Below are 15214 nucleotides of genomic sequence, written 5' to 3'. Positions count from 1 at the left end.
GAGAAAGTCCACTGCCCTCAGCTGAGTAACAACCATTATGAGGTTTCATAATACCTGAAAAGTGCTTAGAAAAGTTATCATTCTATAAAGGAGTTTTTTCACTGTTATTAACAGTGTAGCATTAGGGAGTATATAGGATTAGCAAATACTGCCACAGCAAATAAAGTGACTATCTGAAGTCAAGCTACTTTTCTTAAGAAAAGTGTGTAAACATTTATCAAAAGATTTCAGTATTTTATATTTATATTTATAAGGTTTGATCCACTAATAATACCAGAAATCATGGCAATATGACTGGTCTGAGAAGTTAATGAACACAATGTGAACTTCATTAGCATCCTGGCCATTCTTAGTGTTATTCAATTATTATTTGAGATATCTGCCAGTCAGGGTGTTTTTTTTTTCTTTTGGATTCCCCTTTGAAATATTATTAGTAAATTTGATTCCAAAATATCTCCTCAAATTTTAAAATTTTAAGATACATCTATCTACACACTATAAAAGAAAATGTGTTAAATAATAAAGAAGTTTTGAGGCAATCAGCAGTGATAATAACACAAACAAAAGTCATTTCGTAAAGCAGTCATATCGCCAGTAGTTCTGAAGGAATCTGGTGTTTCTTCCCTGAAGAAATTGTAGAGTAATTAAAGTTTGCCCAACATTATGTGATTTTTTTTGTATGAATATTTGCATGTTGTAGCATTGTGAAACTACAATTTCAAATTTTTACCTTCCTCAAGAGTTTTGGAAATATTTCTACTTACACTGAAAAATGACATAGTTCATTCTATAAACCAATATTTATAAGTCGTGTTGTGTTGAGTGACAGCAGAGTGCAATATGTTTGGTTCTGGAAATGGAATGGAGAATAAAACAGTCTTTCCCAAGAGTTCAGCATCAAGTTTAAGTGATGGAAATTAAGTATCATAGACTATGGAGAGGAGGCTCTGTAGGGTTCATTAGAACCCCAAAACTAATAGTTTGTGTAAAAGTTAAGTGCTAAATCTAGAAGTAGCAGGTTCAGAAGCAGATTCTTACAACCTGTTGCCTGGGATTCCATCAATGTAAATTAGTTAATCTCAGATTGAGAAAAGTGATGCAGGGAGCTCCAAGGAAAGGAAACACACTGCACAGTGCTAGTAACCTCACCTTTACCCTTTCACTCAAACACTCTGTCTTCCCTTCCTGGGAGCTTGGATTTTATCATCCTCATTCTACAGTAGGAGCCAGGCCCAGTTCATAGAAAAATCATAAATTCTTCATGGCACATGTAGTTAAATAAAGCCTGAATCAAGAAATTCTCAAAAAGTTGTGTATTTACTGTTAATGAGGATATTTGCAAAGCATTAGGAGAAATAAATAAAATCAAAAGCATTCCAAGTTTTGAAAGACACATTCTCACCTAGATAGGTGAGAAATAACTTCCCAGGTTTCAGCATCAAAAAAAGTGGACCAAGAAATACAGAGTTAGTGAAAACGGTTTTCTAGACAAAAACATTGAAATTTCCATACACATATATTGTAGAAAAATGAAAAACACCAATTTTACAACCCTTGAGTTTCTTAGGCCAATTCAGCAGATTCTGAAGCTAGGATGAGCCAAATGAAATATTGCACTTTTCTCTAACTAAACTTGCAACAAATAACAAAAGAAAATGTGTCAGAAATATAGAGATTAAATCATTACCTCTATTTCTGATTATTCTGAGTTGTAGAATATAGCTGAAAAAGAAATAAAAGGCATCCATATTAGAAAGGAAGAAGTAAAAGTTTCACTGTTTGCAGATGACATGATCCTATATGTAGAAAATTCTGAAAACTCTACAGTAAATTTAGTAGAGTCAATGAGTAGAGCAAAGAGTCAAGATACAAGATCAACATGAAAAAATCAGTTGTTCATTTATATACCAGCAATTAACAATCTGAGGAGGAAATAAAAAAATGAATTCCATTTACAATAGGTACCAAAAAATTTAAATATTTAGGAATAAATTCAACAGAGGATATAAAAGACCTATACACAGAAAACTACAAAACGTGGTAAAAGAATCAAAGAAGACATAAATGAATTTCTAAATTGAGTAACATTCAATATTCTTGGACTGGAAAACTAAATATAGGTTAGATATCAATTCTACCCAAATTGACTTACAGATTCAATGCAATACCAATTAAAATCCCAACAGCACAAAAAGTAGATAAACTAATAATCAAATTTATTTGGAATATTAGGATGCTTGAATAACTAAAAATACCTTTAGAAAGAAAAATGAAGTGGGAGGTCAAACACTACCTGACTTTGAAGCATATTACAAAGTTACAATGGTCAAAACAGCATGGTCCTGGCATAAAGACAGATATACTAACCAGTGGAATCAAATTGAGTGTGCAGAGCTGGACCCACTCATCTCTGGCCAATTTATCTTTGATAAAGTGGTCAAGTCAACACAAGTTGATAAACAGATAGAATGTGACAATATCGTACAGACTTTTTTTATATGCTGTATGGCAGGGTCACATTTTATTCTTTCTCCATGTGAGTATCCCATTATTACAGCACCATTTGATGAATTTTTGTGTTTTTTTTTGTTTGTTTGCTTATTTGCTTGTTTTGGGGAGGTGCATGGGCTGGGAATTGAACCCGGGTCTCTTACATGGCAGGTGAGAATTCTGTCATTGAATTACCCTTAAACCCCCTCTTACAGACTTTTTGACAAAAACACTCTGAAACTACAAATAGTACAAGGGCATTTATGATAAAGGAAATTTATAGAAAAATTTAGCTAAAGTCTTACTTGATGCTAAAATATTTAATATTTTTCCCTAAGCTAAAGAACAAGAAAATGGTATTTTCTTTCACCATTGCTACTCTTCATTGCACTAGGCATTCTAGTCCAATCAGCCAAGCTAAAAAATCAAATAAATGGAATCTAAATTAGAAAGAAAATAATGAAGTCTATTCACTGATTAAATAACGTTATTTATGGATAATCTCAAAGCATCAGCACAAAAATATTACTAATAAACAAATTCAGAATGTAGCAGGGTTCAAGATCAATGTGAAAAATGATTTGTGTTTCTAAATTGAGCAAACAAGAATCTGAAATAGAGTTTAAGAAAATTCTATCTTTATAGCATCTAAAGGAATAAAAGCCAACACAAATTTAGAAAAGGAGGTAAAATTTGGTAAAGGAATCTAGAAAACTTTGCTGAAGGAAATTGAAGAAGACCTAAATAAATGAAAAGGCATCCGGTATACATTATTTGAGAGACTTAATATTTTTTGTAGCTCTCTAGAGGAATATTTACCTTAAATGTGATCTTTATCAAACCCCAGTGTATTTTAATGCAGAAATAGAATACTGAATCCTCAAATTTACATAGAATTGCAAGAAACCCCAAGAGACTAAAGAATATTGGAAAACAAGAACAAATTTAGAGGATTTGAATTTCCTGCTTTCAAAACTTAATTCAAAACCACAGCAGTAAAACTAAAGTGCAGTATTGGTAAAAGAATACAAGTACAGACAATTAGAAGAAAATAGGGAGTCTGGAAATAAACCCCTTTTTCTTTGGTCTGTTGATTCTGTTCTTTATTAGGAAAGTTTATTAGAGAAGCTACCATATATACAATCTAATAATTTCCATTTAAATCACATTCAGGTATATACTTCAGAGCTCTTAATTGCATTCACAACTTGGTGCTATCATTGATTTTTGACAAGGGTGCAAACATCATTCAACATGAAGTAGTTTATTCAGCAAATGATGCTGAGGTAACTGGATGTCTATATGCAAAAGAATGAAGTAAGATCCTTACCTTTTAGCAAATTCTGCTTCAACTTGGATTCTAATGAATTAGGTTTGACAAAGGAATACTAGATATTCCATTAACAGCAAAAGCAACAAATAATAGATACTATTACATTAACAGAATATCATGAGACTAAAAAGCATATGTGTATCAAAAGGAAGTAACTGCACATCTGATTACTGAATAGAATGCAGTTTATGTGTGTATTACCATGCACACATGTATTCTCACTACTCAGCAAGAAAGGTTAAACATCCATAGTCATCTGGGAAATAAAAACCAAAACAACAATGAGGTGCAACTTCTCAACCATGAGGATGGCTATAATCATTTTGTCAATAAAAGGTAAAGGTTGATGAGCGTATAGAAAATTTGAAATTCTCATAAATAACTGGTGGTGAAGCAAAATTTTTCAGCCTTAGTTAAAAATACTATGGTTGCTCCAAAATGTTAAAGATAGAATTTGCAAACAACACATGAAAAATAACAAGTGCTGGTAAAGATGTTCAGAAATGATCAACAGTGGATGTAAACCTACCTGTTTCCCTTAACTCCTTTCCTGTGTTTTATGGATCAGCATTCAAACAAATCCTCTTTTTGTCCACAGCTCTGTAACCTCTTTGCTATGTTATGATAACTGGAACTCAGTCCTCTTTTGGCCCCATAACTATACGTGTATCAAACTCACCCACCCGCAACCTTTTGTATGTGATTTTTAAAATAAATTTGAAATAGAATACAACCTATCTTTTATGAAAATCCAGGAAATCTTTCTGTTTATCAGCGTATTTCCAAATGCCAAACTCTAGTCTGGCAGAGAATCAAGAGTAAATGATAACAGTGTAATGAACTGACAGGTGTGCTAGTTTCAAGCACAGTTTTCTTCAACACCATCATTCCCTTAGTCCTCTCCTTGACAATAAATCCCCAAAGAGGGGCATAAGCATAGGCCACAGTCTTGGTCCCAGGTTCATACTAATGGGTATCAGAGAACAGGGAGCAGTGAAGGAAACTGCTGATTATGTGACATACACCTCCTTGCATGCATGGCTATTGTGACTAGTTATGACAAACTTGAAAATCAAAACTCCATTATTCGTTCCCCTATACTTCTGGTATTAAGAACTCTGACATTCGAATTACTGGACCAAATTAAACATATTAATGGGGATGTAAGCCCTCCATTAATTCTAGGAGGCTACTTGTTTCTTTTCCTTTTTCAGCTTCTGAAGATGAATTCCCTCAAATTCTCTGGTCCATTTAAAATCTTCAAAACCAGGAGTACAGCATCTTGCTTCAGTGGTCATACGTTTTTTGTAATTCTCTTGCAGCACCATATCCCTGTATATTCCACTTATAATGATACTTGTGCTTACCTGTAGAACCTGCTGCAAAATCCAGGACATTCTCATCTCAAGATCTTCAGCTTAATCACATCTGCAAAGTCCCTCCTGCGATACAATGCAGTCTTCATACGTTCCCTGAGTAAGGACTGAAAGATATTATGGACTCATAATTTAGATGCTCATATTGCTCCTGATAATCAGTTCCTCAGCTGCCCCCAGAAGTGCAGGGGCTATCTCTGTTTCCATTGTTGTGGAAGTCTGTGTGTGTGTGTGTGATTTTGCATGTGTGTCTTTCACATTTGAATCTTTTGTCATAAGCACACACATGAGTTAGCTGAACCTCTTAGGAGATATGTGTTGCTGTCACTTTTATATTTTTATAACATGAATGCATATTCATAGAAACTCAGGGAAATAGCACCTCCCTATGTAGAAGGCACTGTTGACCTGGGTGAATGCAGAAGACAAGTGGATGCCTCTGTGATTCCATGAGGAACAAGCTGTATACTGAGTTTCCCCCTGGCCTGGAAGCAAGGGTCTTCCCACATGCAGATGGAAACCCAGGCTCCCACATATAATCACAGGCCCAGAATGGGCAGCTGAGCACTTGCCTTCCCTGTGGACTTCCCTGTGTGTGCTAAGAGACCAGAGCAGCTCATGGTCTAAGCAACACATGGTTCTTACTTTCCTTGAAGACAGCAACACTGCCCTAGTGTCTCAGGGATTATTGAAAAAGGAGCTCTCCTGTCTCAGGTACAGCTGCAAGGGAAAACCCAGGTCTGGAAAAGTTCTCACAGACCCTTGTGCTCACCTGAAATGTCAGTACTTTCTTTGTTGCAGCTCATGGTTTTGGCTGGGAATGGATCAATCGTCACCAGGAAAAGGTCTGAAGTGGATGGCGTGCACTGGTGTCAGCCGTACTGCACACCCAGCTCTTCCTACCACCGCAGAATCTCAAGTTCAGAGACAAGACTAAGAACCAGTTCCCAGTGCATGTGAGGCCCATGACGGATTAGAAAATACTTGTGAACCATGTATTGGTTAGGGTTCTCTAGAGAAACAGAATCGACAGGAAATATTCATAACTATGAAATTTATAAAAGTGTCTCATGTAACCATGGGAAAATAGGGTCCAAAATCCATAGGGCAGGCTGTGAAGCTGATGAATCTGATGGAGGGTCTGGATGAACTCCACAGGAGAGGCCCAACAGCCCAAGCAAGAAGAAAGACTGTCTCTTCTGAATTCTCCTTAAAAGACTTCCAGTGATTAGATTAAGCATCACTCATTGCAGAAGACACTCCCCTTGGCTGATGACAAATGGAATCAGCTGTGGATGCAGCTGATGTGATCATGATCTAATTCTATGAAATGTCCTCATGGCAACAGACAGGCCAGCACTTGCCCAACCAGACAAACAGGTACCACCACCTGGCCAAGTTGACATATGAACCTGGCCATGACAAACTAGTATGCAAGAAATCACTGTGAGAGAAAAGAAGTGGGATCCCAGGTACAAATTTTCAGGCCTCAAAAAATAAAACTTGTCACACTCCTCTCCCTCCGTGGGACCCGCCCCCGCGCCCCTGCTCCTTTGAATTGGGCAAAGCACTGTGTGAACCGCTGCTTGGGTGTACGCGGCGGCGGCGGCGGCAGCTGGGTGGTGAGCCAAGCGCGCGGCTCTCCAACCACCACCATGCCCTCTTCCGCCTTCACCGGCTCCTCCGCCACTGTCCTCGAAAGCCTTGCCATCCTCACCTTTCCTCCTCCAGAACAGCTACTAGGGGAGTAGAAATGATACAGAACACCTCCCAGAGTCACGACAGAGATCAAAAAGACAGTGTACCCCATCCTGGAATGGATGACTGGCTGGGAGAACCCACTCCAGTGAGATCACCGAGGGGCGCGGACTTTCCCGGGCGGGGCGGCAAGCGGCTGGAGTCCTTCCCCTCCTCCTTCCCAGGCCACCTGGCAGAATTGGGCAGGCAGTCCCCTCAAGCCGCGGCAGCTGGCGCCCCCACCACACGCAGCCCCCCGGACCAACTGAGAGAATTGGATCGGAAATCCCCAGGCCGCGGAGAACGGTGACTGGGGGGGTCCCTTCCAAACAGGTAACTTCCCGGTCTGGCTGGGAACGGTGCACTCTCCTGGGCCATGGTGGCTGGCACCCTCCCGCCACGCTTGGCACCCCGGGCCAACTAGGAAATTCGGACGGGCGCTCTCCTGGGCTGTGTCGGCTGGCAACCCTCCCTGCGTTCGGACCCCCAGGCCGGCTGGCACTCTTTCAAGCCACTTCGGCTGGCGAACCTCCCCCACGGCGAGAGTTTTCCAAAGTTAAAGGACCCACAGCACCTTTTACTGGTGGGACCCGCAGACAAACGTGTGCCACGAGCACCACCTACTGGGCAGGATAAGAAAAACAGAACCCAGAGATTTCCCAGAAAAATTTTTCAACCTGTTGGGTCCAACACCCAGGGAAATATGACTAAATGCCCAGACGCCACCAGAAGATAATGGATCACGCTCAAAAAATTGAAAATATGGCCCAGTCAAAGGAACAAACCAACAGTTCAAATGAGATACAGGAGCTGAGACAACTAATGCTGAATATACGAACAGAAATGGAAAACCTCTTCAAAAACGAAATCGATAAAGTGAGGGAGGACATGAAGAAGACATGGGCTGAACAAAAAGGAGAAATAGAAAAACTGAAAAAACAAATCACAGACCTTATGGAAGTGAAGGACAAAGTAGAAAAGATGGAAAAAACAATGGATACCTACAATGATAGATTTAAAGAGACAGAAGATAGAATTAGTGAATTGGAGGATGGAACATCTGAATTCCAAAAAGAAACAGAAACTATTGGAAAAAGAATGGAAAAATTTGAACAGGGTATCAGGGAACTGAAGGACAATATGAAGCACACAAATATACGTGTTGTGGGTGTCCCAGAAGGAGAAGAGAAGGGAAAAGGAGGAGAAAAACTAATGGAAGAAATTATCACTGAAAATTTCCCAACTCTTATGAAAGACCTAAAATTACAGATCCAAGAAGTGCAGCTCACCCCAAAGAGATTAGACCCAAACAGGTGTTCTCCAAGACACTTAGTAGTTAGAATGTCAGAGGTCAAAGAGAAAGAGAGGATCTTGAAAGCAGCAAGAGAAAAATAATCCATCACATACAAGGGAAACCCGATAAGACTATGTGTAGATTTCTCAGCAGAAACCACGGAAGCTAGAAGACAGTGGGATGATATATTTAAATTACTAAAAGAGAAAAACTGCAAACCAAGACTCCTATATCCAGCAAAATTGTCCTTCAAAAATGAGGGAGAAATTAAAACATTCTCAGACAAAAAGTCACTGAGAGAATTTGTGACCAAGAGACCAGCTCTGCAAGAAATACTAAAGGGAGCACTAGAGTCAGATACAAAAAGACAGAAGAGAGAGGTATGGAGAAGAGTGTAGAAAGAAGGAAAATCAGATATGATATATATAATACAAAAGGCAAAATGGTAGAGGAAAGTACTACCCAAACAGTAATAACACTAAATGTTAATGGACTGAATTCCCCAATCAAAAGACATAGACTGGCAGAATGGATTAAAAAACAGGATCCTTCTATATGCTGTCTACAGGAAACACATCTTAGACCCAAAGATAAACATAGATTGAAAGTGAAAGGTTGGGAAAAGATATTTCATGCAAATAACAACCAGAAAAGAGCAGGAGTGGCTATACTAATATCCAACAAATTAGACTTCAAATGTAAAACAGTTAAAAGAGACAAAGAAGGATACTATCTACTAATAAAAGGAACAATTAAACAAGAAGACATAACAATCATAAATATTTATGCATCGAACCAGAATGCCCCAAAATACGTGAGGAATACACTGCAAACACTGAAAAGGGAAATAGACTCATATACCATAATAGTTGGAGACTTCAATACACCACTCTCATCAATGGACAGAACATCTAGACAGAAGATCAATAAAGAAATAGAGAATCTGAATATTACTATAAATGAGCTAGACTTAACAGACACTTATAGGACATTACATCCCAGAACAGCAGGATACACCTTTTTTTCAAGTGCTCATGGATCATTCTCAAAGATAGACCATATGCTGGGTCACAAAGCAAGTCTCAACAAATTTAAAAAGATTGAAATCATACACAACACTTTCTCGGATCATAAAGGAATGAAGTTAGAAATCAATAATAGGTGGAGTGCCAGAAAATTCACAAATACATGGAGGCTCAACAACACTGTTAAACAACAAGTGGGTCAAAGAAGAAATTGCAAGAGAAATTAGTAAATACGTCGAGGCGAATGAAAATGAAAACACAACATATCAAAACTTATGGGATGCAGCAAAGGCAGTGCTAAGAGGGAAATTTATTGCCCTAAATGCCTATATCAGAAAAGAAGAAAAGGCAAAAATGCAGAAATTAACTGTCCACTTGGAAGAACTGGAGAAAGAACAGCAAACTAATCCCAAAGCAAGCAAAAGGAAAGAAATAACAAAGATTAGAGCAGAAATAAATGAAATTGAAAACATGAAAACAATAGAGAAAATCAATAAGACCAGAAGTTGGTTCTATGAGAAAATCAATAAGATTGATGGGCCCTTAGCAATATTGACAAAAAGAAGAAGAGAGAGGATGCAAATAAATAAGATCAGAAATGGAAGAGGAGACATAACTACTGACCTCACAGAAATAAAGGAGGTAATAACAGGATACTATGAACAACTTTACGCTAATAAATACAACAATTTAGATGAAATGGACGGGTTCCTGGAAAGACATGACCAACCAACTTTGACTCAAGAAGACATAGATGACCTCAACAAACCAATCACAAGTAAAGAAATTGAATTAGTCATTCAAAAGCTTCCTAAAAAGAAAAGTCCAGGACCAGACGGCTTCACATGTGAATTCTATCAAACATTCCAGAAAGAATTAGTACCAACTCTCCTCAAACTCTTCAAAAAAATCGAAGTGGAGGGAGAACTACCTAATTCATTCTATGAAGCCAACATCACCCTCATACCAAAACCAGGCAAAGATATTACAAAAAAAGAAAACTACAGACCAATCTCTCTAATGAATATAGATGCAAAAATCCTCAATAAAATTCTAGCAAATCGTATCCAACAACACATTAAAAGAATTATACATCATGACCAAGTAGGATTCATCCCAGGTATGCAAGGATGGTTCAACATAAGAAAATCAATTAATGTAATACACCATATCAACAAATCAAAGCAGAAAAATCACATGATCATCTCAATTGATGCAGAGAAGGCATTTGACAAGATTCAACATCCTTTCCTGTTGAAAACACTTCAAAAGATAAGAATACAAGGGAACTTCCCTGAAATGATAGAGGGAATATATGAAAAACCCACAGCTAATATCATCCTCAATGGGGAAAAATTGAAAATTTTCCCCTAAGATCAGGAACAAGACAAGGATGTCCACTATCACCACTATTATTCAACATTGTGTTGGAGGTTCTAGCCAGAGCAATCAGACAAGAAAAAGAAATACAAAGCATCAAAATTGGAAAGGAAGAAGTAAAACTATCACTGTTTGCAGACGATATGATACTATACATTGAAAACCCGGAAAAATCCACAACAAAACTACTAGAGCTAATAAATGAGTACAGCAAAGTAGCAGGTTACAAGATCAACATTCAAAAATCTGTAGCATTTCTATACACTAGTAATGAACAAGCTGAGGGGGAAATCAAGGAACGAATCCCATTTACAATTGCAACTAAAAGAATAAAATACCTAGGAATTAATTTAACTAAAGAGACAAAAAACCTATAAAGAAAACTACAAAAAACTGTTAAAAGAAATCACAGAATACCTAAATAGATGGAAGGGAATACCGTGTTCATGGATTGGAAGACTCAGTATAATTAAGATGTCAATCCTACCTAAACTCATCTACAGATTCAATGCAATACCAATCAAAATCCCAACAACTTATTTTTCAGAAATAGAAAAACCAACAAGCAAATTTATCTGGAAGGGCAGGGTGCCCCGAATTGATAAAAACATCTTGAGGAAAAAAAACGAAGCTGGAGGTCTCGCGCTGCCTGACTTTAAGGCATATTATGAAGCCACAGTGGTCAAAACAGCATGGTATTGGCATAAAGATAGATATATCGACCAATGGAATCGAATAGAGTGCTCAGATATAGACCCTCTCATCTATGGACATTTGATCTTTGATAAGGCAGTCAAGCCAACTCACCTGGGACAGAGCAGTCTCTTCAATAAATGGTGCCTAGAGAACTGGATATCCATATGCAAAAGAATGAAAGAGGACCCGTATTTCACACACTATACAAAAGTTAACTCAAAATGGATCAAAGATCTAAACATTAGGTCTAAGACCATAAAACAGTTAGAGGAAAATGTAGGGAGATATCTTATGAAACTTACAATTGGAGGCAGTTTTATGGACCTTAAACCTAAAGCAAGAGCACTGAAGAAGGAAATAAATAAATGGGAGCTCCTCAAAATTAAACACTTTTGTGCATCAAAGAACTTCATCAAGAAAGTAGAAAGACAGCCTACACAATGGGAGACAGTATTTGGAAAGACATATCAGGAAAAGGTCTAGTATCCAGAATTTATAAAGAGATTATTCAACTCAACAACAAAAAGACAGTCAACCCAATTACAAAATGGGAAAAAGACTTGAACAGACACCTACCAGAAGAGGAAATACAAATGGCCAAAAGGCACATGAAGAGATGCTCAATGTCCCTGGCCATTAGAGAAATGCAAATCAAAACCACAATGAGATATCATCTCACACTCACCAGAATGGCCATTATCAACAAAACAGAAAATGACAAGTGCTGGAGAGGATGCGGAGAAAGAGGCACACTTATCCACTGTTGGTGGGAATGTCAAATGGTGCAACCACTGTGGAAGGCAGTTTGGCCGTTCCTCAAAAAGCTGAATATAGAATTGCCATACAACCCAGAAATACCATTGCTGGGTATCTACTCAGAGGACTTAAGGGCAAAGACACAAACGGACACTTGCACACCAATGTTTATAGCAGCGTTATTTACAATTGCAAAGAGATGGAAACAGCCAAAATGTCCATCAACAGAAGAATGGCTAAACAAACTGTGGTATATACATACGATGGAATATTATGCAGCTTTAAGACAAGATAAACTTATGAAGCATGTAATAACATGGATGGACCTAGAGAACATTATGCTGAGTGAGTCCAGCCAAAAACTAAAGGACAAATACTGTATGGTCCCACTGATGTGAACGGACATTCGAGAATAAACTTGGAATAAGTCATTGGTAACAGAGTCCAGCAGGAGTTAGAAACAGGATAAGATAATGGGTAATTGGAGCTGAAGGGATACAGACTGTGCAATAGGACTAGATACAAAAACTCAAAAATGAACAGCACAATAATACCTAAGTGTAAAGTAATCATGTTAAAACACTGAATGAAGCTGCATCTGAGCTATAGGTTTTTTTTTTTTTTACTATTATTATTACTTTTATTTTTTTCTCTATATTAACATTCTATATCTTTTTCTGTTGTGTTGCTAGTTCTTCTAAACCTATGCAAATGTACTAAGAAACGATGATCATGCATCTATATGATGATGTTAAGAATTACTGATTGCATATGTAGAATGGTATGATTTCTAAATGTTGGGTTAATTTCTTTTTTTCCGTTAATTAATAAAAAAAAAACAGCAGAAAACCTCATGTCAAGTGAGCACTTCACTTGTTATTCACCCACTTAGCCAGGGCTTCCTCTGAAGCTGAAATAGATTGCTTACATAAAATACTCAGAATTGCCTCCACGAAGTCTTCTCATGCTGCTTGCTTTCCTTAAATCTGCAGCTTCCTAATCCTTTGATTCTGATACCACTGAACTCTTTCAGAGTGTAACAGAAAGGACAGGGTTTAGATTTTAGTGTGACAAGTAGAAGAAAATCAATTTTGACTTCCGAAAGATAGAACTAGTGGTGCAAAAGATCGCCAGTCACAAATAGATGTTCTCTGGAGTTGTCTTGGGTGACTAAAAATGCCGAAGAGGTACAATGCATTGCAGACAATAGGAGGCAACTTTGTCTGTATGCAAAGAATAAAGGAAATTAAGTTTAATGCTCAGACCACATCATGAACGTCAATATCCTGCCTATTCTATTTCTTGTGTTTTGGCTTGATGTTAAAGATTTGAGGCACACTAGCATTCCAGCAGAGGATTTACACACTGATTAGCAGTTAAAAGCATTTGTCTGTAAGTTTGGTTTGGTGACTATTTCCTTCTTCAGGAAAACCAGATATTCCCTGTAATTGGCAGTCCTATTATAAATGGATATTCTGTTAAGCTTCTAAAGAATGTCTAAGAACTTATTAAGTAATTGAATGAAAGAGAATGCATTCAGTCTTATGGGTTGTACCATATTTCAGAATATCATATAACCTGTGAGTCAGTTCAAATGTTATATGCAAGTGATAAAATATGAGATAAAAAGCAATACTGAAAAGAAATTATGTGAATTACCATCCCACACACTAAAACATTGCATAGGGATTTAGTCATCCTTTTTCATAATTGTACTGTTAAAGATTTGGTTACAATTATTTTTCTCTTCAAAATAAAGCTATTATATCCAAAAGGTGTAAAGAAATTTAAAAAAAAATAAAAATAAAAAATGAAAAAATAAAAAAAAAATAAAACTTGACAAACAAAATAGATTCTGTGGCCTGGGGGCCTCTTCAGTTTTTCTCCCTCAGCAGCTCCTCTGACAGGACCTGATGTGCAGGCAAAATAGATGAGCATGAACATGCCAATGCCCCCCTTGACAGAGGACAGGCCAGATAACCATGAGCATGAAGTCATGAGCTGTACCACCTGATATCTCCCAGTGATGCCTGCAGCCACACGTCACCCCCCACCCCTGTTGGTGCAATTTTTCCTTTAAAACCACAAGCTGTCAGAAAGAGAGCTGGAATCATTTTTCTTTCCTTTTGCTAGCAGGTTTCACTGGCTCCTATCTGCCTGCTCTCTCCTTGCTCTCACTCTGTTGCTTTCTTTCTTAAGAAACCTGTTAAGCTTTGACTTGCTATCTCATGTGGAATCTTTTAACAACTCCATGCCTAATATAATGGTGCCAAAACCCGGGATGGAGTTCTGACTGAGGCTTAGCTTTCTGGCCCCTTGGGGCTATGGGACTGCCTTCCAGTCAAGTACATCTGGAGATTGGATTGAGGTTTGAGTTTCTGGACCCTCAGGGCTACAGGAGCAGCCTTCCAGTCACTCTGTTTCCCTGAAATGCACAGTCACTATGGTTTCAATGTGATTGATGGCTTGAAGTTCCCAGCTCAGGCCATCTTAAAGTGATGCCACCTCACATCCATGGCATTCGAACATCTACAACTAATTTGACTCTAGGTAAGTGCTTTCTTTCTGCCCAGATCCTCCCCTTAAGAGTTTTGTGTATTGTGGACTGTTGCCCTGCAGCATGTGGGCCCACTTTAACATGGCACCCTGGCCAGCTCCCTGAGCGTTTTTTTAATCAGGCTGAAAAATTTAAGTGCTTAGTCAAAACTCTCCAACTCCAAGAGCATTTTCCACCATTGCAGCAGTCAAAAGTAACAGGGGGCACCCTGAGTGAAAGTCTGCATGCACTCTCCTGGTCTCCCACAACAAACCATGGATGCCTACTTTGTTGTTGTAACTGGATCATAAATTTGTGCAATTAGTCCCACTTAAAACAATGTGTTAAGTAGCCCCACAAGCCTCCAAGGGAGCAATAACTTGTAAGACCCCCACGAGCAAACCTCCATAAGTCTTCCCCAACACTCTTTAGAACAACAAAAATGTTGACCATAAGATGGCACTCCCGATTAACACCTGATCTAAAAGTTCCTGCTGGCAAGCTTAACAAATTTATTCCTGTGTGCTACGCTATTGCTTTACCTCCTTCATAAAAGCTTTCTAAGCCTTCTACCCCTCTAATCACTTCTGA

At 38.1% G+C, this 15214-nt stretch overlaps 1 long non-coding RNA gene across 2 annotated transcripts in view; it reads left to right on the top strand.

Annotated features, from left to right (window-relative positions):
* LOC143688603 (uncharacterized) overlaps positions 1–15214 on the top strand; it is a 63288-nt gene that overhangs the window by 41845 nt on the left and 6229 nt on the right. The window contains exon 3 of one of the 2 annotated variants that reach the window (XR_013178165.1): positions 5197–5299. The exons of the other annotated variant lie outside the window; for it this stretch is intronic. This is a non-coding gene — a long non-coding RNA (uncharacterized LOC143688603). The remainder of the gene's footprint in view (positions 1–5196; positions 5300–15214) is intronic. 2 annotated transcript variants of the gene reach the window in all.

The sequence above is a fragment of the Tamandua tetradactyla genome, chromosome 6, assembly GCF_023851605.1.
Source record: "Tamandua tetradactyla isolate mTamTet1 chromosome 6, mTamTet1.pri, whole genome shotgun sequence".
NCBI lineage: Eukaryota > Metazoa > Chordata > Mammalia > Pilosa > Myrmecophagidae > Tamandua > Tamandua tetradactyla.
Note: the sequence above shows the minus strand (reverse complement) of the source record. Positions and strands in the feature narration are given on the sequence as shown.